Raw genomic sequence first — 22,253 nt, 5'->3', positions numbered from 1 at the left:
GGCAAAGCAACCGGTGGTCCGTCCTGCGGCCCCCTCCTCGTCAAGCTTGGCGGCGCGACAAGCTCAGCTGGCGCATCTCAAAGAGCTTCAAGCCAAGCTCAACGAGCAGCGTCAACAAACCCAGGAGCTGCGCGCCGCACTTGAGCAGCAGCGTACCGCGCGTGGTACACATGCCCAGGCGGCGGGACGTGTTGCCCGGGAGCGCATCCTGGCCGACGACAACATCGACAAATCTCTGGAACTGCAAACGGCCAGCGAAAAACTCGTCGCTGCGGCCTATCTACTTCAAGCTATGCCCGAGCCATCGACGCCTTCGGGCCGCAACCTGTGCCGCGAGGCACAGGAGCTCATCGAGCAAGCTGCCGTGCAGCAGGCCGAGAGTTCTGCGTCTCGTATGCGCTCGAAGGCCCCGGAGCCGCCTGGTGGGACTGCACACCAGGACCGCAAGGTTTCTGTGCACACACCACCAGCACGGAAGGGCAAGGTAGCCGTAACACCCGGTGCGAGGGCACCCTCGGTGCACGAGCGCATCGGAAGAGTTCCCGTAAGGGAGCGAATCCGTGACACTCGCGGGCACGCTGGCGACGGCGACGCCCGCAACGTCATCGATGGCAGGAGGTACACCCCTCGACGGGGTGGACGCTTCGACCCCGAGCACGACAGGGGTGAGTCCCCGGAGCCTCCGGGCACCCGGGTATTCAGCCGGGAGATTCGAACTGCATCCTTTCCTCCGCGCTTTCGACAACCTAACACCCTCGTCAAGTACTCGGGCGAGACTGATCTTGCAGTCTGGCTCAACGACTACCGCCTAGCGTGCCAGCTAGGCGGTGCGACGGAGGACGCGGTCATCATCCGCAACCTTCCTCTTCATCTCGCTGACGCCACACGAACATGGCTCGAGCACCTGCCTGCGGATCAGATCCACAACTGGGTCGACTTGGTCCATATCTTCGTGGGCAATTTCCAGGGCACGTACGTGTGCCCTGGGAACTCCTGGGACCTCAAAGGGTGTCGCCAGAAGCCCCGCGAGTCCCTGCGTGACTACGTGCGACGCTTCTCCAAGCAGTGCACCGAGCTCCCCAGCGTCACCCATGTCGAGGTTATCAACGCTTTCCTCGAGGGTACGACGTGCAGGAACCTGGTGCATGAGCTTGCGAGAAGCCGACCCGTCAGCACCAATGAGTTGTTCGACGCTGCCACCAACTACGCCGCCGGCGAGGAGGCTGTTGGTGCCATCTTCGACGACAAATCGAGCAAGCGCAAGGACGATGCGCCCGCGGAGGGCAGTAGCGTCAAGCCCAATGCCCCCGCCAAGAAACTGAAGCGGGGGAGGAAGGGAAAGAAGCCGGTCCCACCGAACCAGCGTGAGTCGGGGCGGGCAGAGGACTCCGAGGAGGCCTTCGCTGCCGCCCCAGACCGCAAAGGGCCTCGAGGCCCCCCTCGAGGTGGTGGTGGCCAATTCGACGACATGCTCAAGAAGCCGTGCCCTTACCATAAGGGCCCGGTCAATCATACCCTCAAGCAGTGCGAAATGCTCAAGAAGTATTACAACCGCGTCGCGCATCGCGACGAAGACAAGAAGAAGGATGCGGGCAACAAAGTTGGAGATGACGAGTTCCCCCCAGTGGAGAACGCCTTCTTCATCTTTGGAGGAGCAACGACGAATATGACTTCTCGGCAGCGCAAGCGTGAGCGCCATGAAGTCTTTTCCGTCACCAAAGCCACGCCATCCTAAGTCGACTGGTCGAAGGATACCATCGCCTTTGGCCGCGAGGACCACCCCGACTACGTCCCGCATCCGGGACGGTATCCGCTCGTTGTCGACCCCATCATCGGCAACACCCGCTTCTCCAAGGTGCTCATGGACGGAGGCAGCAGCCTCAACATCATGTACGCCCCCACCTTGGAGCTCATGGGGATCAGACTGGACAAGCTTCGCCCCAGCAAGTCGCCATTCCACGGTGTCGCGCTGGGGAAGCGAGTCCAACCCCTCGGCCAGATCGATCTGCCTGTGTACTTCGGCACAGCAGCCAACTTCCGGAAGGAGGTACTCACTTTCGAGGTGGTGGGATTTCGAGGGTCCTATCATGCCATCCTTGGTCGTCCTTGCTACGCCAAGTTTATGGCCGTCCCCAACTACACCTACCTCAAGCTCAAAATGCCGGGTCCAAAGGGCGTCATCACCATCGGCTCTTCGTTCGAGCACGCCTATGAGTGTGACGTTGAGTGCGTTGAGCGCGCGGAAGCTCAAGCGGAGGACGAGGCCCTCGCAGCCACCCTCGACAAAATGGCGAGCGAGGCCTTGGACTCCACGCACCGACACACCGGGAGCTTTGAACCCGCCGAGGGTATCAAGAAGGTGCCCCTCGATCCGAGCCACTTCGACGACAAGGCGTTGCAGATCAGCGCCACCCTCGATGACAAATAGGAAGTGGTGCTCGTCGATTTCCTCCGCGTCAATGCAGATATCTTTGTGTGGAGCCCCTCGAACATGCCTGGCATACCTAGGGAGGTCGTCGAGCACTCTCTTGATGTCCGACCCAACTCCAAGCCGGTGAAGCAGTGCCTAAGACGCTTCGACGAGCTCAAGCGCCGGGCGATCGGCGAGGAGTTGCAGAAACTTCTGGCGGCCGGATTCATCAAAGAGGTATTCCATCCCGAGTGGCTAGCTAATCCAGTATTCGTAAAGAAAAAGAGTGGAAACTGGAGGATGTATGTAGATTACACTAGTTTAAATAAGACATGTCCGAAGGTTCCCTTTCCTTTGCCATGAATCGATCAGATTGTAGACACTACTGCGGGATGCGAACTCCTATCCTTTCTTGATGCTTATTCCGGTTACCACCAAATCAAGATGAAAGAGTCCGACCAGCTCGCGACTTCTTTTATCACACCCTTCGGCATGTACTGCTACGTTACGATGCCCTTTGGCCTCAGAAACGCCGGAGCCACATACCAGCGGTGTATGCTCAACGTTTTCGGAGATCATCTTGGGCGCAGCGTAGAGGCATACGTCGATGACATCATTGTGAAATCCAGGAAGGCGGACGACCTGGTTGCTGATCTCAGGATCGCATTCGATTGCCTACGAGCCAAAGGGGTAAAACTTAACCCCGAGAAGTGCGTGTTCGGGGTGCTTCGAGGCATGCTCTTGGGCTTCATTGTCTCCCAGCGGGGCATCGAACCCAACCCTGACAAAGTCTCGGCCATCACTCGGATGGGACCGATCCGAGACCTAAAGGGGGTATAGAGGGTCATGGGATGCCTAGCGTCCCTTAGCCGTTTTATCTCACGTCTCGGCGAGAAAGGCTTACCCCTGTATCGACTCTTGAGGAAAACCGAGCGCTTCACGTGGACCCCCGAAGCTCAAGAAGCCCTCGAAAGGCTGAAGGCATCGCTCACTCGAGCTCCCATTCTCACACCACCTACGGACGGCGAGCCCCTCTATCTGTACGTAGCTGCGACGACCCAAGTGGTCAGCGCGGTGATCGTGGTCGAAAGACAAGAGGAGGGTCATGCTCTGCCCGTCCAGCGACCGGTGTACTACATCAGCGAGGTGTTGTCTGAAACTAAGACACGTTATCCGCAGATTCAAAAACTGCTCTACGCAGTGGTTTTGGCTCGGCGCAAGCTGCGCCACTACTTCGAGGCTCATCCCGTCACCGTGGTCTCGTCTTTCCCCTTGGGAGAGATAGCCCGCAACCGGGAAGCCGAGGGTAGAATTGCCAAATGGTCTGTGGAACTGATGGGAGAAACACTCACTTACGCCCCTCGCAAGGCGATCAAGTCCCAAATCTTGGCTGACTTCGTGGCTGAGTGGACGGACACTCAGCTACCTCCACCGCAAGTCCAGGGCGAATGTTGGACAGTATATTTCGACGGGTCGGTGATGAAAACCGGCGCTGGAGCAGGCCTACTCTTCCTCTCACCCCTCGGAGAACACATGCGGTACGTGATACGTTTGCATTTCCCCGCCTCTAACAACATGGCGGAGTATGAGGCCCTCCTCAGTGGCCTCCGCATCGCCATCGAGCTCGACGTCAAACGCCTCGATGCGCGCGGCGACTCTCAACTCGTCGTCGACCAAGTCATGAAGGAGTCTAGCTGTCACGACCCGAAGATGGAGGCATACTGCAACGCAGTACGCCGCCTCGAAGACAAGTTCGACGGCCTAGAGCTCAATCATGTCCCGCGCAAGTACAACGAGGACGCCGACGAATTAGCCAAGATCGCGTCGGGGCGGACCACCGTCCCCCCGAATATCTTCGCTCGAGACATCATCAGGCCCTCCGTTGAGTTCAAGGACCCGACGGAGTCAGGCCCCTCGTCCGTTGGGCCCTCCGGCGGGAACCTCCCGGCGGACGAGTTCGAGCCCATGGACATTGACTTCGACACCACCTCCGCGGGCGAGGCCGAGGCAATGGAAGTTGACGAGGCCCCCGCTTCGCGAGATTGGCGCATCCAATACCTTGACTGGATAATTCGAGGGGTTCTACCCTCGGACCACGCTCAGGCGCGATGCCTCGCCAGGTGGGCCAAGTCCTTCGTTCTAATCGACAACGAGCTACACAAGCGTGGCCCCTCGGGTGTCCTGCAACGATGCATCCCCATCCCCGAGGGCAAGGAGCTGATCCGCAACATCCATGCTGGCGTCTGCAGCCATCACGCCACGCCACGCACTCTCGTAGGTAACGCGTTTCGGCAAGGCTTCTACTGGCCCACCGCGGTCGCCGACGCCACCGACGTTGTGCGGACCTGCGAGGGTTGCCAGTTCTATGCTCGAAAAACACACCTCCCGGCCCATGCTCTGTAGACCATCCCCATCACGTGGCCGTTCGCCGTGTGGGGACTAGACCTCGTCGGTCCGCTGAAGAAGGCGCCCGAGGGCTTCACCCACTTGCTGGTGGCGGTCGACAAGTTTTCCAAGTGGATAGAGGCTCGACCCATCGGGCATCGGCAAGATCAAATCCGAGCAAGCAGTTCTGTTCTTCACCGACATTGTCTTTAGGTTCGGGGTCCCGAACTCGATCATCACCGACAACGGCACCCAGTTCACAGGCAAGAAATTCTTGGCGTTCTGCGACAGCTTCCACATATGTGTGGACTGGTCGGCTGTGGCACACCCACAGACGAACGGGCAAGTGGAGCATGCCAATGGCATGATCCTCCAAAGACTAAAGCCAAGGATCTTCAACAAGCTGAACAAATTCGGCCGGAGGTGGTTCACAGAGCTACCCTCGGTCATTTGGAGCCTAAGGACGAACCCGAGCAGAGCTACGGGCTTTTCCCTGTTCTTCCTCGTCTATGGCGCCGAGGCCATTCTCCCCACTGACTTGGAGTACGGATCGCCGAGGCTCAAGGCATACCAAGAGCAACGAAACCAGCAAGCTCGCGAAGACTCACTGGACCAAGTGGACGAGGCTCGAGACATGGCGCTCCTCCACTCTGCTCGCTACCAGCAGTCCTTGCGAAGGTATCAAGCCCAGAGGATCCGGCGCCGAGACCTCAACGAATGGGACTTGGTGCTGAGGCTTCGACAGGACAACAGGGGCCGCCACAAGCTCTCACCTCCATGGGAAGGACCGCACATAATCGCCGAGGTGCTCAAACCCGGCACGTACAAGCTGGCAAATGAAAAAGGCGAAGTCCTCACCAACGCTTGGAATATACAACAGCTACGTCGCTTCTATCCCTAGAATTTCAAGTTTTTTGTACATTTTCTCGCATCTTCAATTTCCCGAAATAATAAAGTACGCTTTACTGGTTTATTTTTGGGAACCATCTGGGCCCTCGAAGGCTAGGATGCGCGCTGACACTGAGGTACACTCGGCTTTACCCTCGGCAAAGCCGAGCCTCCCTCGGGGGCTACTACGGGGGGAACCCCCGAACGTCCCCAAAAAGTCGCAAATATTTTTCGAAATATTTCTGTCTCGACCCTAAGCTTCTCATATCCTTGGAAAAAACTGGCGCGAGGCGTAAGCAACTACGGACGGGGCCGGCCGAGTCGTGGGGCTGCCTACGCCTCCTAGATACGGCACCCCCCCTCACCACCCTACGCCTACGTTGCTTATGAACGCGAACCCCCTTGCAGACGTTCGTCCAAGTCGCATACAAGAACACGGAAATAAAGTAAAGAAATACAGGCTCGAACACACAAGGCCTCGACGGGCCACACATTCAAATTACGAAATAAAATCTTTTATATTCATAGGATGTGATTACAAAGCGTGACTATGATATAGACACTAATCTATTTACATGGGCTTCGAGGCCCAACTTTCCTATAGGCTACCATCCCCCCCTTGCGGGTCTTCAGGGGCATCGAATTCGGCAATGGGAGGGATGTCTGTCTCGAGCTTCTCGGCGAGGATGGTGGCGAACTCCTCCGCGGCCGCGTCGGCTTCATCCATGATGGCCGACGCGGCGTCCGCGTCAGCATCATCGGGAACGACGTACCCTGACGACACCCTCTAGAGATCCATGAGGTAATGCGTCGAGGCCACGGCGAGAGCCCGTAGGACACTGAGGCGGAAGGTGCTCTTGGCGTGTTCGGCAATCCGACCGCCTAGCGCGCGCAGGCGGCTGATCACTGAACTGCCCGAGATGGCACCCTCCCCCTCGAGCTCTTGACACACGCTCACGGCGGTCTGCTCCAGCTCAGCAAACTCCATCTGTGCCACCGTGAGCGCGGTGTGGACCGCTTCCTTCGCCGCGGTCTCGTCCGCAACCTTCTGCCTCAGCTTTGAGCAAAGGAAATCAACATCAGCTACGAAAAGAAACAAATTGACAAAAAATTGAAGGTACTCACCCGTCATGTTCTTCTGCGTTTCCTCCCTCTGGGTCCGGGCGGCCTCTTCGAGCGAGGACAAGGAGGCTTCCTTCTCTCTAAGGGCGGCCCCCATGTTCTGGAGGGCCACCTCCTTCCCCTCGAGGGCCTCGCCCTTTTTCCGGAGGGTCCCGGTGAGCGCAACCACGACCACCTCTTTATGGAGGAGCTCGGCCTTCTGCTGCTCGAGCGTCGTGCTGAGGCGCTGCAGCTCAGAGCTCTGCACCTCCGCCGCGCGAGCTCTCTCCTCGAGCGCCATCCGAAGGCGCTGCAGCTCGGCAGCTTGCGCCTCGGTCTCCCGGGCCTTCTGCTCCGTTGCCGCCCTCTGGACGTCCCGCTCACCAGCAACCCGCGCTAGCTCCTCCTCCAGCGCCTGCTGACGCGCCCCAAGATCGGCCATTTTTGTGTTGGCGTCGATATTTTTGAGCACCAGCTCGGCGTTGTGTTGCCCGAGCTGGCTCATCTGGGAGTACAGCCGGTTCATCTCGGTCCTCTTTTCGCGCGAGATTTCCCTCATCTGCTGCAAAGGGGGAGGGCGTGGGTGAAGACGCGTAAAAGCTAAAACTGAATCCGAGCAATTTTCGGGGGGAAATATTTACCTGGCTGACATGGTAATCCGCATTCTGGTGGAACTGGAAGGCGCGGTCGAGGGCTTGCAAGATCTCGCGACCGACGCTCATCTGCTTGTTCCAGGCCTCCTCCTCTTCTTGCTCCTTGCGGAGGAACTCCGAGGGGACCCCGGACGGAACGATCGCCCCGAGATGGCCCCCCTCGGACGTCCCCGCCTCGAGCATGCCCGCGCTGGCTGACGCGAACTCGGCGATGTGTGCGGCGGCGCTCGCCGCAGCAGCGGGGTCGATGTCCATCGAGTCCCCGTACTCCTCGCTGCTGTCCGGCAGCTCCACCACCGCCGTCACACCCCCTTGCGCCGTTGGCACGGGCACTACCGCAATAGTACCCTCGTCCCGGGCCTCCGCGGGCCCCAAAACGGGGGCTCCTTCCACCGCCGGCGCCTCTTGCGTCGTCTCCTCCTCTGCGACGCCCTCACCCTCGGCCCTCGAGGGCTCGAAGACGAGGGTCTACTCCTCCACACGGTTGGCAGGGCGCTCCTACGCACCCCCGCTGGTCTCTCCTCCTGTGTCCGGTTGGGCGGCGCTAGCCGAATTGCCCTGGCCGGCCTCCCCGGCATCGCCAGCCTGAGCAGCCGCTTCAGCACCACTCTGGCCGGCGTCGCTCTGACCGGCGTCACCCTCCTCCTATGCCCGAGCTTGCTGCGCCGCCTGGGCCCCTCGAGCCATGGCCTCCCATAGCCTCGCGGCCGCCGTCTCGAGATCCACAGCAGGCTGGGGCTGCGGCGCCGTGTGCGGCGTGCTGCGTACCCCGGTCTTGAGAGCCTTGGCCGGGGCAAGTTGCACTGCATCTTTGGGAATGGCCCCGGGGCTGGAAATCAAGAGACGCGAGTTAAGGACATCAGGATCGAGAAATCCACCAAACACGTAGCAAAAACAAAATCCAAAATACTTACCCAGATCGAGCACTCATGCTCCGCTTCCTCGTGGCGCTTCTTCGAGCCCGGGGCATCGTGCTGTCCCTCGAAGACTGCCCTGAGGGCGCCCCCCTCGTGTCAGACCGGTGGCTTGAGGCTGCCAGCACGGACGACTCCTCTCCCGCCGCAGCCTCGTTGCCACGGATCAGCACCTGGGGCGCGAGCGTCTCCTCGCCGGCCGCCGGCGGGGATGACTCCCGCGCCGCACCCTCGAGGGAGGGATTCGCCGATAACCCCGCCACGGCCCTCGGCTCCTCTGGAGCCACGGGCGCTCCCTCTTCTTCGTCCCAAAGGTAGAACGGTGGGGGGCTCGCGCCCGCACCTTCCCCGTCGCTCCTCAGAGCGTGGTCCTCGGCATCCGAAGCCTCCTCCTCGTCCTCCTCCGAGGACACGGGTGTGGCGGGCTGCGGCTTCCCCTCCGCGCGAGCGAGCTTGCACGCCTTGTCGTGCCTTGCCTTCCTCTTCCTTTTCCTCTCGGCCTTCGTCTCCGCCGCGTCCTTCCGCCTCTTCATCTTCTCCGCGTGGAGGCGATTGATCAGGCACTGTTCCGGGACCGGGGGCCTCGAGGTGCCGCACCTCAAGCCCTGTAAAACACGCCCGAGATGGGGTTAGGAAAAGGGAACTACACGACGCACGACGAGTTCGAAGCCAAAACTTACCAAGGAAATATACCCCGGCTCGGGGCGCATCTCGATCCTCCAAAGATCCTCGGGATTTTGGGGGAACTCCGCTACCGCGTACTTCGCCCTCCGGGCGGCGTTGGTGTGGGAGAGAAGCTTGCTTGACGTCCTCGAGCCTTCAACCTTGCTCCCGGGGGTGAGCTCGAAAATCGGCAGGGCCCTTTCCACGAGAGGGATAACCCTCTGCCGGTGGAAGTTCGCAATAACGGCCGCTGCCGTCAGCCCCTTCCTCGCCAAGCGCGCCAGCGCGTTGGTGAGGCCCTCGAGCCTGGCTTGTTGCGCTGGGGGCGACACCCCCCAGTCCCACTTCGGCGGGCGCTCCCGGAGAACTCTGTTAGTAAACGCCGGGAGCGCGCCCCTGAAATTCCGAAGGTAGAACCACCCTCGACTCCACCCGGCGTTGTTCGTCATCATCTTGCTTGAGATATAAAAGTTCTTCCGGGTCGGGCGGACGTGGAGCGTCAGGCCACCGGCGTGCGCGAAACCGCCTTGGCTGGTTCCACGCATTCTCGACGAAGAGTTCGCCGCGGAACAGATGGATCCAGAGGTCCCAGTGGGCTTCGATGCCGAGGTACCCCTCGCAGACGGCGACGAAGACCGCCGCCTGCGAGATGGAGTTGGGGCTGAAATTGTGCAGCTCCACTCCGTAGTACTCGCATAAGGCCCTCATGAACCTGCTGACGGGGACGCCGAAGCCTCGCTCGTGGAGGCGCACGAAGCTCACGACATAGCCTTGCGGGGGCTTCGGCTCGGTCTCGTCCGGGTGCAGGGAAATCCATGCCGGCGCCCCCAAGTTGGGGTTCCGCGGCAGCAGCCGGTCGGCGACCAGCTGCTCCAGGACCGCCACGGTGGCAGAGGACTTCCCCCACGGCAAGGGCTCCTGGATGTCCGACATGTCTTCAATTCGAGGGGGAATGTGGGAGCGAAGGCTCTGGATGGCTAAGGTGCTTTTTCTCCCTTCTCTCTCTCTCTCTCTCTCTCTCTCTCTCTCTCTCTCTCTCTCTCTCTTTCTCCTTTCTCTTCCTCCTTCCGCTCTCGGCTGCGGGCTCAGGATGCAGGGGAGGCGGAGAAGGCGAAGCAGAATGAAGGCAAATGGCCAGGTGAACCCAAAACATCCCCTTTCTCTTCATATTTATTCACCATGACGGGCGCATCCGTGAATGCGGTAGATTTTGTTATCGCTGACGGATGGGCCCCACGGTGGGCCCCACGACCGCGGAGTCTCCCACGCGCGCACGCAGCAATAAATGCGGCACGGTAACCGGCGGGCGCGGCGTGACTGTTGCGCTATCCCATCCGTCAGCCGCCGCCCACGCCGCTTCGTCTGCCCGAGGCTGTCGCCTGAAAAGGCGCACCCACACTGCGCCGCACAAAATCGGGCCACATCGCCCGCTACCGGTGGAAGACCCGCGCGCGCGTGGCTCGTGACTCTGCGACGTTTTCAGATCACGACGGAATATTCCTTCAAGGGGTCCCTTTACCCTCGAAGGAACCGCATTTCGAGGCCATACTTATCAGGGGTTCGAAGCCTGACCCTTCAGGGGGTTCGACAGGCGCCCCAGATCACCAAAGTCAGGGACTGCAGGGATGTGCCGTACAAGCTACCCTTGAATGCGGAGTTCGAGACATCCTACGCAGTGTTCAAGGCTGGTCGAGGGTGCCTAGAAGGGGGATCCCATCGAGGGAGAGCATCGAGCCCTCGAACCCTACCGAATGGGTTCGAGCCCCGCCTAGCGAACCCTCGCGAGCGCTTTATGAGACGTGTCTATAGACCACGAGCCGACCCCTATCGAATGGGGCACGGACGTCCGCTTGAACAACCCGCTAATAGCTCACTGAAGCAGCCATAGCTCGCGGCCCGGGCATGGGTAGCATGGTGCGCTTCACCCCTCCTCCCTGCGGAAGGGCGACGAGGGTCGTAATCGAAGTCGAGGGTTCCCCTGAACGCCTTCACACGGGCCTGGGCTCGGGGGCTCCTCGCACACCACGGTTCAAACCACACCCTCGAATAAGTCGACAACCGTCAATTGTGAAGCTCCACGTGTCTAACCAAACCCTCCGCTGTTGACGCGCGCTCTCCTGATGGTTAAGCTGAGCGCCGGGCCACTGTACCAGCACTGAGAATGCCGAGGCCGGCTGAAAGAGTGCCGATGCCGGCTAAAAAAGCTGCTGGACGGCCACCCCAGTAAAGCTACCCAGTGGGACGACGTTTATAGCCCTTGGACGAGCACAAACTCTCCTCCAAGGCCTCGGGGGCTACACCCGCGGGTGCGCTGACGCGCCCCCGCTAAGGTGACTTCACATATATTCGAGGGTCGTAACTCTATGTACACCCCTATACCCTCGGTAATCCTCCCCGCAGAGGAGAAAGGGAACTTTATTGCTCAAATGCGAATAAAGATTACAAACGGTTACCGGCGCGAAGCCATCAAAAGACACAAACACGTTGCCACCTACGTGGCAATTTTCCCTGTCTTGGGGAGGAGCGAGCGACGAAGAAAGGCACCGAGCCCCTAGCTGACGCAACAGCGAGGCTGCTAGGGATGCGAGGACCAGCCCCCAGACCACACGGGTCCAGCGGGATGCTTTCCTCGCAAGCCTTCTTCTAGCGTCTCCTCCACCGAAGACCATGCGGGGGGTCGAGCTGGCGGACAGCGCCCTCCGCACCATCTCCCCGAGAGCAACCTTGTCGCCGGGGGGGATGATACGAAAAACAGCCGCCCAACCTGGCACTAACGCCATGGTCCGGCGTCTCCATCCCCCTTCAGGCTAGGGGACATTGCAGAAGCAGGACCCCACGGGCCCAATGCTCTTCTGCTGATCCCACTGAACCTAAGGGATGGAGCGCACGCCCACTCCGGTCTTCCCCTACTGCTCGCAAGCATTCTTCTAGCGCCAAAAGCCTAAAAAAGCCAGGCCACCCCATCTGGGGGCCGGTCACAAAAAGGCAAAGAAAACATTACAAGATTTAGGCGAGGCTGGAAGAAAGAGTTGGGAGGTTGGAGAGGGAAGGGAACCCCACGACCCCTATTTATAGCTGCGCCGGGCACAAAGCTTCAAGCTTGGCGAAGAGCGGAGGCTTGTATCACCCGTGACGACGCGGCACTCCACGAGCAAAGGAAGTCCTCGGTCACCGCGCCGAGACACGACCGAAAGAAATAAAGCGGAGTTGAGCCCCTGGACACTAAGCGGTGCAGCGTCGGCTCTGGCTGGCTGCCCTCGAACAGCGCGCCGCAAAGCGACCAGGAACGCCGGGGCCAAGGCCCTAGGTACGGGACAGCGCGATGAAAGTGCCAGCTGCCAAGCAGCGGGCGCCACCGTCGCCCTGGCCCCGCTCAGCGCGCGGACACGTCTTGTCCTTCAAACAAACAAACAAACAAAGAGGCGCGCGCCTCGAAGTACTCCCACCACGGGCGTACCACCCCGACCGACGTGTTGTCACATCTGCTAAGCTGGCACCCAGGCGCATCTGGCGGATGCGAGGCATTGACTGATCACGTCAAAGGGGAAAATCACCCTTTGGCCGAATCCACTGATTCAACCAAAGCCTCGGGGGCTACTGACGGGTACCATGATCAGGGACACCCTAATCAGGGTACTAAGATCGCTTTAAAACGCAAACACATATTAAGACAACTGGGCCCACAAAGGCCCACGGCCTCCTTCCAATCTGGAAGAAAGAAAAGGACTCCATGAAGCCCAGCATGCGGCCCATTCACGTCCCTCTCGGGCCCACCGGACAATCTCCGCCTCGCTCGAGGGTAGCGGATCTACCCTCGAGCGGGTAAGCCATCTCCGCCTCGCTCTAGGGTAGCGGATCTATCCTCGAGCAGGTGAGCTATCTCCGCCTCGCTCGAGGGTAGCGGATCTACCCTCGAGCAGGTAAGCCATCTCCGCCTCGCTCGAGGCCACCCCTCGGCACAAGGGACAAACAGCCCCGCCGCCCAACCACTCGTCATACGGAGGCATTAAAGGCCAGCCACTCCGCCACGACGCCCAGGATAGACGGCGTCAGGCCGCCACTCCCACAGTGGATGTGACCGGGGTCCCATCCGCTAACTTCGGTCACCGCTCCGCCATCCCGAAGGCTATAGCGGCACTGTGGGACATGCGATGCGAGACAAGACAGGCCCGGCACTGCCCCCGTTCCTGTTCTGCCGACACCGACCATCCGGACTCGTCTCCCACTGGGGAAGGGGTCCGGTAACGTCACGTGTCCTCCCGAGCGGAGCGCTCAGCGTACACGGACGGAGCCCTGGACCTCCCCCTTTGAGGAGCCCGGGACCTCCACGTGTCCCCCGGACCTTCTAGTGTGCGCGCCCGCACTCCGACCAGGGGGTCCGGTGCCGTCGCGCGCCACCACTATCGCTGGTGCATGCAGGACCCTAGTCTGAAGGGCCCACCGAATGCCACCACGCCATATATAGAAGACCATGCACCTGCGATGTCTACGCCACCTACAGGGGCTGGCAGGACGACCGGCATGATCTTCGCAGGACCAAGGACGATATCCAGGATGACTGTGATACGCGCCGCCTTCCCACAGTGTATTTCCTACAGTGTCCGACCACTGTACCCCGCGATTCAGGGGAGGACGGCGACTTCCATGCCCCACTCATGTACGCCGCCCCTCCTTGTGACTATAAAAGGAGAAGGCAGGCTCCCCTTAGCGCTCTCTGGACTCTGGTCTGCCTGGTCTCTCTGGCTTCTCTCTTCAAGAGGACGTTCAGGGACTACTGAGCACTCATCTCAACCAACTCCACTCCTAGCTGAGACTTGGGAGCTTCTCTCCCTCTCTCGCCTTGCTTGTACCCCCTACTACATGCACTCCGGGTGCAAGATAATACAGTGCCCTCGCACACCCCCTTTGCTGGACGTACGGCCCCACGGCCGGAACCAGGATAAACCGTGTGTTACTGTGATTGCCTCTTGCATCATCATCTGGGACGAGTAAACACGCAGCATTTACTAGTGGGGATCCGGGCCCCCGGGTCGGGACACCGACAGGAAGACTCACCCACCTACTGCCTTCAATGCGGTAGGTGGAAGTGCGCTCTGCCACAGCAGAGCGCGATGCGGTATTTGCCAAGTTGCACTGTCGGTCGCATATTACCAAGGCACACAGCGCAGTCGCTGGCGCCGCCCACACCGCGTATGTCAGTCTACTATGCTAGTTGGTCGCGACGGCTCAGCTTCAACCATCATGATGCCTACACGGTAGCCTTAACAGACTACGCCGCAAGCTACATTGCCCCAACGGGTGCCTCGCCGATGGGACAAATGAAGACTCCCCTCGGTCAGAGAGTGTACAAGGCGATGAAGCGTATCCAAGAAGAGATTCTCAAACACTGTAGCTCTATTAAAGCTTCCGGCGCAGTACTATACATCCATGTTAGACCCACCTGTCGGGGTCTAACGTCTGTGTACGCGTCCCCTTGGTCTATAAAAGGGAGACGCTCGCTAGAGGAAAGGGGAGGAAAAACCATGCTGGGCAGAGGATAGGCTCATTCATACCAAGAACAATACACCCCACAGTGGACGTAGGGTATTACGCTCCGGCGGCCCGAACCACTCTAAACCCGAGTGTTCTTGTGTTGTTGCCCCCAAGCTAGATCGGCCTAATCGCTTAAGCGCTTTCCCGAATACTCCCTCTCGAGGATTAGGCGGGTGCATTCCGTCACCCGGCTGTTGTGAAATCCCAGAGTTTTAAAATGCTAAGCAAGCAATATTAAATATGTTTTCATACATAATCAACCAAAAAAAATAATAGAATCGAATACATTTATGTGTGCATGCAGGTGAATGTGTGTATGTATGTGCCCATGTATATGCACCTTGGCAATCAATAACTCACAAACCAATAAAGGTATACGTATGAAATTGAATTGGCATGTCACTAACGTCATGATAAACCAAAGTCTAGTTGAAATTAAAATGAGAAAATGAAATTTTACACATGAAATGACAAGTCTTTTGAATCATGGTTTTTAAAGATTTAAGAACAATCTTTCAAATTTTAAACAAAAATGCTTTGAAAATAATTTCTAAAATATAGCTCAAATAAACTTTTGCCTAGAATCAAAGTTATAAAGTTTTAATTGGCGAACAACTTTCGTGTTCAAAGTTTTTCGATTTGCCACACAAAAATGGGAGGAAAAAGTTGATTTCCGAAGTGTATACGATATTTTCAAATACACTCAAGTTTTAAATGTTATTTTTCAAACGAAACCTCAAATGAACTTTTGCCGAAAACGAAAGTTGTAGATCCCGAAATTTTGAACAAGTTTGGTATTCAAAAGTTTTTCATTTGGGGCCATGTAGAAGGAGAAAAACCGAATTTACAAACTGCACTTTGGAATTTCGAGTTATTTACGAGTTTGCCATCAACTCCATCTCCCATCCCTGTGTCTCGCCGTGACGACGCCGTTTGCCGCCGGCGAACGTCGGGGACGGCGTCCCGTCCACTGGTCGGCCACGCGCTGTGCCCCCGGTTCCTCCCCGAAGCTTCTCGACTTCGCCACGCGGCGCCATCTCCCGGCGCGCACGCCGAGGACGGCTGCCGAAGCGCCACGGCGACGACGCGCCGAGCCGTGCCGTGTGCCCCTTCTCCAGCTCCCTGCTCCCTCGGCCCTCTCCTCAACCTTGAGCTCGCGCAGCATGCGTTCCCACCCTCCCTCTCCCCCTTTCCTCTCTGGCCCAAGCAAACCGAGCCGAGCTCACCCAGAACCACGGCCATGGCCGCCGCCATTGTTGCCGCGGAGCACGGGCTCACCGCGGAAACCCCACCTCCGGCACCTTTCCCCTCGAGTAGACCCCGCAGCGAGCTTCCTCTTGCTATGGCGCAGCTCCTCAACCCGCTCGCCTCCGCCCAGGGCCGCCGGAGAGCGCCGCCGCGGTTCAGACCGCCGCCGGCCGCCCGCTCCACGTCGAGCTCCCACCTCCACCCTCCCACAGCTCCAATCAACCCCGGGAACGGCTTCACCTCGCCCCAACGGAGCTCCCAAGCCCAGCCAAGCCGCCTCCCCCTCGCCGGAGTGCCGCAGCCGCGGCACAGGGCCGCCGCCGGCCGCCGGCGCCCGCGGACAGCCCGCTACGGACCACCCCAACCCCCACCGAGACCATCTGCAGGTGCGGCTTGAACTCCTCTTCATTTCCCCCAACCTAGCCCCCACCTCCGGTGCCTCCCCTCACTGGAAAACGCCGCGCAAACTCTCCTCTATTCTGTCCCGTCCGCCAGGGACCTTCCCTGAGAAGAAACAAACTTCCAGGGGCCTAGATGCAAAAGTTCGTTTCCTTTTTCTTTTGTTTTCAAAAACAGCAAACTTGTAAATTACATATAAAATCGTAGAAAAATCAGAAAAATAAAAAATAAAATGTTTTGGAATCCTTAAATCAAAACCTACAACTTTTGTTACAGTCATATGTTAATATTATGCTTCTATTTTAATCTAGGATAAGGATTAGATTAAATGACACACAAATGTATCTCATGTTGTAGTAATGAACTAAGGCTAGTTATTGGACACTGTTCTATAACCTAGATGAGTAGCTTACTGTAAAAATTTTATGACATTTTGACAACTCTAGATATATGTTTCATTAGATCTTGGTTTATGCCTATGTTAAATAGAATTAAATACACAGGGTTCTATTTTAGTTTTCCTGAGCTGAAATTTTTACAGAAGCCTTACTTTAGTTTCTAGATGCTATATAAAAATTTTGGGAATTTTTAGTAACGTATAACTAGTCCTTTTGATTTATTCATGAATAAATTTTGTAAATCAAAAACCCTAGTTTACTTCATTAGAAAAATCTCATATTTTTACTAGAGCTTGGTTTTCAGAACATGATCATGTCTGTAAAATTTTAGCCACTGAAACTAAGTAGTTTACTCTGTAGATTTGTAGTTAGATAAATGCCTAGAAAAAGAATTTTAATTCTCATGCTTGCTGTGTAGCTCTTTTAATCCTAAAAACTTTACCACAAGCTCATCTTAAGGAATCTAACCTACTGGTAAAATTTCATTACCAGCATTTACATTTCCTAGCTCGGAGAATTTTTTTTGTGTAGAAATGCTTTTTCTGTACTAATATAAAAGAAAAGCAACACACCCAGCTCTTTTATGAGTTAGTATAGATAAAATTTCTAATCTATAAATGACTGCCCAGGAAATATTAATTGACAAGTTTCCCATACCAACTCACTTTATGTTGGACTACAATTTTATCGTGAAGGAAAAATAATAACACCTAAATCGCTGAACAACTCGGAAACTGTGCATTCATACATATGTATTGTTGCATTTCATTTAGATACGATAGATGAATCACGTGAAGGATGTGACGTGGAGCCGAGCCAGAAGACGGTGAATGGTGGACACATCTAGAAGATGGATGGATGGATCCCGATGTGCATGACCGAAGGAAGATGCTCGCCAAGAAGTTGTTCTCTAACTAACACTGACCTAGTGTTATTCCCAGGCAAGCCCCGGAGCATGTCCTATCTATTTTAAATTTATGTAATTTATTATTATTTCTATCTACTTGCGCATTTAAGTTTACAGTAGTTGATTGGAACCTTAGCTGCATGATCCTAGGTACCTATGCTTGAAGACTAGTATGTGTAGGTCGCTAGATGGCTAGGCTAATGGTTCGGTAGAAGTCGAGTGATTTCCTGTCACTCGCGAGAACTATAGGAGTTGAATGTCTACTATATACTGCAACTATAAGGCTCACGGGCGGGGTTGTGGTACTTGTGATACCCCGTCTATTTAGTGAAAATGAATAATGCCGCAGTGTGTGGTAGTGGTGGTTAAGCTTTTGAACGTACTAACCACATGCCGAGAAATATGGTAATCGGTAAGCTTAAGTACTGGATTGCACCGAGGCCGGAACATACTCCCCATCGTCTTTGAACGTTGTTCTCATGCGGCCACATGTGGGTGCAAGAAGGCTCACGACCCGGTGTCGTACCGTGGCGTGGATTCTTGTAGTCGAGGGCGGTGGGCCTGTTCCGTGCAGCGGGAATTGAAGGGAAAAGTCGCGTGGGCGAAGCGAGATGTCGATCCCCATGCGTGTGTGTTAGGTCTGCCTGGCCAGGTTAACAAATTCGATTCGAATCGTCCGCTTCTCACGGTTTGGGACTGCTTAACCCTTCTGCTGCATAGGGTAAGAAGTGAAAGATGATGATGAAAATGGTTGATTGGATGATAAAAGATAATTGTTTTTCACCATGTATGCGATTGGATAGATGCTCACCTAGAATGGTTAATTGAACTAGAACCTGAAAGCTAAAACCTGCAATTAAGGATCTACTCTCTTACTGCTTTTCGGTAAAAACAAACCCCTCAAGCCAAAAGCCTTGCATGTCTAGATAAAGGGCTAAGTATACCCTTAGTCGGGTAAGCCTTGCTGAGTATTAGTATACTCAGCCTTGCTTGTGGCTTTGTTTTTCAGGTGGTACATTTGAGGGTGTGATTGATGTCATGTACGGGCTTCATCATGACGTCTTCTATCATCGCTAGACTATCGTGTATTTTTCTGCTGCACTTGAACTTTGTTGTCTTTTTATAAATTCAAACTTGGTTTGTAATATTAATTCAATTTCATACTCTGTACTGTAAAATTTGTGGAATGTTGCATTCTCTGGACTGCTTTGTCGATCCTATTCAAGTGGTTTAATCAGGATTTTATCCAATAGCACTGCCGGATTACTCCGTTTTTAATCGCGTGTTAACTCTGATTGTCGTTTTGATTATGGTTAGCGCACTTAAGCCGGATTAATTTAGGCAGGACTGCCACAGCTGTGGGTACCCCCAAATGCCCACGACAACTAGGGTTTGAGGTCTAGGGTTAGAACCCAAACTCGTGATACCATGTAGAATAATAGGATTGGTGTATAATGGATTGATTGTATTACATAGGCCTAGGCCGGTATATATTGGGGTACATGACTTGGAGGGCAAGCCTCCTACTGTATGGTAGAGTCCGGATACAATCCTAACTACCAATTATCGAGATATCCCAAATATACTCTAATACTGTATATGCATTTTTACCGCACCAAATAATATTTAACAAATTGTCAATTTGATCTTAAAGAGACTTATGGCCAAGACTAGTGACACTAGTCTACCATCTTCCTAAGATCTTGTTTGGATAAACACATTCCCTCCCAACACGTATGGATTGGTGGGGGAAATAAACTAAATTTCCACCTCAATTCCTCTCAATACGTATGAATTTGAGGGGATTTATATATATCCAAAAAAGGCCTAAGTGAGAGAGAGAGAGTGGAAGTCATAATTTATGTTGGAGGGGACAATGATTCGCCCCTACCAATTCTTTTTGAATTAAGCATGCAAAGTTGTGAATTTGTTGATAATTTTTACATTGAATCCTAACCTATAATGATTTCCAAGCCAAGGGTAGGTGGCCACAAGCTTATATCATTACTGACTTCTCATTTCTCAGTTCTGACTTTATGAATTTCGAAACTAATAACGAACATACAAATAGAAAAGTGAGCCAAGTTTATGCATCAGTAAACCCCTTTCTTCAGAAAAGAGAATCTCAGCTTTTCTTGGAAGCACCTTAGGAAATTTCTACACCACCACTAATACTACTAGCAACACAATTTAGACTGCAAGAACTAATTCCAAACACATTCTGCTAAGCAAATTTCTTTGGAAGCCACACTTAAATAATTTCATCAATTGAAACCACAATATGGCTCCTGGTTCATTTTGAACATAAATGGAACAGGAAACATTTTCTGTAAACCCTTTTCTTTTCAATACATCTGCAGATTGTACTTGTTTTGGACCACCCAGTGGCGGAGGACGGTTGAAAGTTAAGGTATGGCAAGAAAAAAAAAAAAACACATAAAATTAGCAGAAACTCAGGGTAGGAAGAGAATAAAATACATAAAATGAGCATAAAAAAAGAGGAAATGCGCACAGGATGGGGAATTGACCCCGCGACCTCGTATTTGGAGAGGCACAGACGCACCATTGCACCTCACATGCTTTTGAGTTTGAAGGGAAGTTACATAGATTTTGATAACTGAAGTGTGGCTGCCATACCTCACTTTTCTATTTTGATAACTGGAAGCTTATATCATTACTGACTTCTCATTTCTCAGTTCTGACTTTATGAATTTGGAAATAATAACGAACATACAAATAGAAAAGTGAGCCGAGTTTATGCTATCAGTAAACCCCTTTTTTTCAGAGAAGAGATACTCTCTGCTTTTTCTTGGAAGCACCTTAGGAAATTCTAAATCACCACTACTGCTAGCAACACAATTTAGACTGCAAGAACCGATTCCAAACACATTCAGATAACTGCTAAGCAAATTTCTTTGGAAGCCACACTTCAATGAGTTCATCAATTGGAACCACAATATGGTTTCTGGTTCATTTTGAACATAAAGGGAACAGGAAACATTTCCTGTAAACCCATTTCTTTCCAATACATCTGCAGATTGTACTTGTTTTGGACTACCTGTTAGACAGGCCACCTGTTGCAAAGTTCTTGGACTCAAACAACTTCCAGAACACCTTATCCTCTTCAGTCACTCTACAACTGAACTTGCCTTAAGTTCAACAAACACTCTCAAGTGGAAGCTCCAGGTCACCAAAGGATCTTCTAATCCCTATGACCCAATTACACACATCCCAGCAATTAGAAACCAACAGTTTGTCTACTGGAAGACCAGTGTTGAAATTGATATGCACGCAACACGAACCAAACTATAGTTTCATCAGGCGTTAGCAACAAAACAAAACTGACATTGCATACTTGATGCACCATAGTTAGGTGAGGAACAATCAAAAAGGATCACCGTAGTACAGCTAATTGTCAATTTCTGCAGCGCTGCCATGCAGTACACAGTTACACACTAGCTAATCCAGTACCTGGCTCCTGCAAACTAAATCTAGAGGGCATTTTCCCTCTACAAGCATCAGCGTAACCTTCAGCGAGGTGCAGTGCAGCTTCCCTGTAAGGATTTATGAACTTCTCCACAAAGACCTTTTCAGTACAATTGACTGCGCTATAGTAGTCCCGGTCACGCCTCAGCAATCCATTTACCTTAAGAAACTTCAAAACATAGTGGCGGGGCATGAGGCGGCCCTCCAGGCTAAATTTGATTAATGCCGGCCTCCGAGCAATGTACTCTGGATCCAACCCGACCTCAGAGATCAGGAACTCTGAGACACGCCGTGCCATATCTTCGGAGACTGTCAGCACCAACGGGTTCCTGGAAACTACACTAGCCACTTCAGCATCAGACCACCGGAATGTCTTCAGTAGCTCCATCTTGTAATTGATCACCTCCTTGTCGCGGCCTGCAACATATAGCAACGCATGCCGGAACATTGGGGTGCCACGAGGTATGCCAATGTCCTCAGCGCGCGCCAAAATCGCCCGGACATCCTCCTGTTTAATGACGAGCAGACTCGGCTGGTTGATGCACGTCTTGGAAATCTCGTGAGCACTCAGCGACCACTGGCGCAGGCACGAGACATTGGGCTTGACCACACTCTCCAGATTAACGCCCAGGAGGAGGTAGGAGCTTTTCCCTGAGCGCACGAATGAAGTCATGAAAGGAGCCGAAGAAGGGGATGTAGTACTGGAGCTTCGAGACGATGTCGGTACGGCGGAAGCATCTAGGGGCTATCAAGAGGATTTCGGCGATCTGGGAGGGCGAGAGGCCGAAATCACGGAGCTTGGCGAGGCGCGGGGCGAGGGTGCTGTCTACCTTGCAGAGGAGGAGTGGCGGGTCGCGGGCGACGGCGGTGGCGGTGGCGATGTCGGGGGGCGAGAGGCCGAGGCCGGGGCCGGAGAGGAAGGCGAGCACGGCGTCGGGATTGAAAGGGGACTTGAGATGGGAGAGCGCCTTGGAAGCCTTACGGGCCTTGTCCCGGGTGAGATGGCAAGAGGCGACGAGGTAGTCCTCGACGGCGAACGGGGCGGGGTCCGCCGAGGGTGCGGATGCCGCGGTGGTGGCGAATCGGGTGACGGAGAAGAGCCATTGGTGGCGGAATGAGATGCCGATATGCTTGTGGAGGTGGAACATCGCCAGTGCGGGAGGCCGCCGGCGGCGGCTGGCCGGAGCACGGCGCTGCGGCGGCTAGGGTGGGTCCGTAACGCCGGAACAACCAAGGGGAGAAGACAGAACAGTAGCGGACGAGATCAGT

The 22,253-nt window shown here is 54.8% G+C and overlaps 1 pseudogene; it reads right to left on the bottom strand.

Annotated features, from left to right (window-relative positions):
- Positions 1–20,435: 20,435 nt before the first annotated feature.
- On the bottom strand, positions 20,436–22,246 carry LOC120670130 (annotated as a pseudogene).
- Between the last annotated feature and the right edge of the window lie 7 nt (positions 22,247–22,253).

The sequence above is a fragment of the Panicum virgatum genome, chromosome 4N, assembly GCF_016808335.1.
Source record: "Panicum virgatum strain AP13 chromosome 4N, P.virgatum_v5, whole genome shotgun sequence".
NCBI classification, from domain to species: Eukaryota; Viridiplantae; Streptophyta; class Magnoliopsida; order Poales; family Poaceae; genus Panicum; species Panicum virgatum.
Note: the sequence above shows the minus strand (reverse complement) of the source record. Positions and strands in the feature narration are given on the sequence as shown.